The sequence below is a fragment of the Rhagoletis zephyria genome, unplaced genomic scaffold (genome assembly GCF_001687245.7).
Source record: "Rhagoletis zephyria isolate East Lansing unplaced genomic scaffold, Rhagoletis_zephyria_1.1 Rzeph_scaffold_00869, whole genome shotgun sequence".
Taxonomy (NCBI): domain Eukaryota; kingdom Metazoa; phylum Arthropoda; class Insecta; order Diptera; family Tephritidae; genus Rhagoletis; species Rhagoletis zephyria.
In genome coordinates this window covers 85,951-89,247 of record NW_016157953.1, presented here as the reverse complement: position 1 = coordinate 89,247, position 3,297 = coordinate 85,951, and the positions used below count along the sequence as shown (strand labels likewise).

Sequence of the window (3,297 nt, the reverse complement as noted above, 5' to 3'; positions counted from 1 at the left end):
TTAAAACATTTTGTTTTAAGCTAGTTTAAAACATATATAAAAAAAACATCATATAATTAATAGTTTTCGTACTTTTCAAAAGTTGTATTTGCAACATAATGTCCCTTATCGTCCGAATTTATTTCATCCGCCCGTAGTGAATACACGGAAACGAAAAGTGAACCGGTTCGGAGAAGGCTGAAGGCTGAATACATTTGAGTTAAATTGTAGACACTTGGAATAGCAACTCTGAGCTCGGTGATTTCCGAAACTACAAAAATTCCCAATAACAAAACGAAAACATAGAAAATGAATGAATAAGGTATATTTCACCAGGTACTGTGAGTACTAGTACAATATCAATAACACTGGATCACAAATTTTAGTTTGGGTTTTGTTCTCCAGACGCCACTATCAAATTTCTATGCTCGGTTATTCCAAAAATCGCGTTGATTTTTTTCTATGGATACGTTTTCGAGATATTTGCAATTTACTGTTATTCAGCTTAAAACAAAAAATGGTTCCACTTAATCGCGTATACCTTACAAACCAATTTAACGATCTTCAAATGAGAGACGTCAGGTCAAAGCTAATAAAATTCTCCATAAACCACATATCACAGCGCATGGCAGTGCACGCGAGTGACGAAAGCAGCTACAGTAACATGCTGAAATGACTCGCTCATATATACACGAGATTTGGAAATTTTTATCCAGACGTCCAATCGACATGTTTGAGATATCGTCGGAAAGGTATTGCAGAGTGTGTTCAGAAAATGTACTCAAGCTTCATAAACGATTAACTGGATTCTTAAAAATTAGGCTAAGGTGTTGCCAAACAAAAAACGTCTTACTGCTTTTCCCGGTTTAAGGGGGCATGAGGGTACACCCACTATATTTAGTGTTATTTTATAGGCCAATACCTTTCAAACGATACCTTATATATTAAGTTCCGGCTACTAGTTGGAAAGATATAGAGGTAAATGTGTTTTGGTTCGTGTCTCCACTACGAGATGCTTTGGTATGTATGTGGCGCACAATGGGACTACAGTGGCCAAAAGTAGTAAAAACGGGTTAGCAAATTCTGAAAAAGTAATTACACAGATACATAGCAAAATATCCAGCTAACCCAAAACAAAAAGAATTTTTGATAAAAAGGCATATTTGCAATCATGACACGAGCTTAAAATAGGAAAATTGCGAAAAAAATAAGTTTGTAAGAAAAAATTTTGATTTTGTCGCAAGTAATTTAAAATTAACTTTTTTCCACTAGTTCGCACATATAAAAAGCCAATCTGATTGATGAGCAGTTTTTGGATATATCTGTGGTCAAGCATTGCTTTAAATTTTTATAAATTTTTTAAATGTATAAAATAGTTTACTTTGAAATTCTACATAATTTTGTGAGTATAAAATTTTTCGAGTGCTTAATTTAAAAGGGGATATTTGAAAAGGACCTAGGAAGCGAGCTAAATTATGCCTAGGACAAGTAAACATTGAATATGCGTGTCATATCTCAAATAGTTCCAGCTGCGAGGAACTGCGAGTTCAGCTTCTATTCTTCCTTTTATAGACCCACCTCCTGTAAAATGTATTGAATTTTTATTGTACAGCTGAAGGGGAAGATTCTGGTGTGTACATAAAATAAATAATATGCAATATAAAACAGACATTGAAGAAGATGTAGATATTAATGACTCTCCAATCTATTAACACATTCAACATTCAGCCAAAAATGGACGCTTCTCTAGGCGAGATTCGTTTTGGATGGCAAGAGTTCTGCTGGCCTTAGCTCAGCTTTTGTTGTATAAAATGTAGGTAAATTTAAAAGTTTCAGTGTAAATATATATCGTGCACATAATTTAGTATGCAGGTATTGTAAATGTTTTCGTTTTGTAATTTTTAAAATGAAGAAATAGGAACTTTAGGAATATAATAAATAGGCCTGTTCATTTGCTCCATAATTCATAAAATTTATTGCATGGAGCCAAAAAAGTTGTGTAGAAAGTGGGCGCCGTAATAAGAAATTCTTTATTACCTTCCAAGTTGGGAAATTCTGGCTTAAACGAGCAGTGCACACCGAATTTCATCAAAAAATATTTTTTTTTAAATATGCGCATGTTTTTCTAGAATTACTGGACGATAATGTAAACCGATATTGACGATCTTTCAGATGCATGCTTTTCTCGTTAAAACCAGCATATGCTCTGAATTTCCTCAAAATCGGATAACATTTACTATTTCCGCCCACAAGAGCTGTGGGCGTGGTAGCGCGTTGAACTTTACCATTTTCCACATTTCTAGTACGGTTACTACTTTTGGCCGCAGCTTATATGGGGACGTCCCACTGTGTGGCGTCTGTACATACCTTCATTTAATTTCTTTCAAACTTTCAGGAATTAAAGTACAATTTAATTTTTATAATTTTTCAAAACAAAAGAAAAAACGTTTGAAATGAAGTGAGTCATACAAAATTTAATTAATTTACAAGCAAATGTTTTTTCCGCCTTTTGCAAATTAAATAAGTCCTCTGCAAGAAGGTTTGTTTAAAAAAATACGTATACACATATGGTATATGAAATATCCATTTTCCCTAGCAGTAAACCTTTTAGTGTGGGCAACAATGATATTTTTTAAATAAGGCAGATCGGAATATGCGCTCTCTGGGAAGACAATACCTGTAATTATTATACCATGCGTTAAAGTCATGTATACACAAAACATACCATCTTTTGTCTCTGACAAAATATTTTTTTTATTTTCACTTTTATTTCAACATAGATTGATTAAAAGAAAAATACTGATAACAAGTAAGAAGGTCTAAGTTCGGGCGGAGCCGAACATTAAATACCCGGCGCAAGTATTAAATATATGTTTTTTCACCTTTCCGAAACCTTCCGCTAGATGGTAAGCCGGGGTGTGTATCAATTTTGAGTAAATTAGCGTCCTTCAATTTCGAAATATTGAAGTTTCAAGCATTTCTGAAATTTACCGTTATGTGAGAAGCGGCCGTTATTTTAGTCCGATTTCAATAATTTTCAACGTTTTGCTTATATGTGGCAAGCGAAATAACCACACCGAGTTTGGTACAAATTAGAAGAACGGTTACCGATATACATATATGTGATCATAAGTGGGCGGTGCCACGCCCATTTTCCAAAATTTTACCATAAACGTATTTCTTGGCAAAGAGTTGTTGCAAGCATCAATTTTGAATAAATTAGCTTCAATATTTACTGATTTATCGAAGATTTTGTATTTCTCTAAATTACCATTATATGGGATGTGGGCGTGGTTATTGTCCGATTTTAAAAAGTTT

The 3,297-nt window shown here is 33.8% G+C and overlaps 1 long non-coding RNA gene across 1 annotated transcript in view; it reads right to left on the bottom strand.

Moving 5' to 3' along the window:
• Positions 1-2,644, bottom strand: part of LOC108361866 (uncharacterized) — a 13,733-nt gene extending 11,089 nt beyond the window's left edge. Inside the window, exon 1 of the long non-coding RNA XR_001847380.1 lies at positions 2,584-2,644. This is a non-coding gene — a long non-coding RNA (uncharacterized LOC108361866). The remainder of the gene's footprint in view (positions 1-2,583) is intronic.
• Positions 2,645-3,297: the final 653 nt, after the last annotated feature.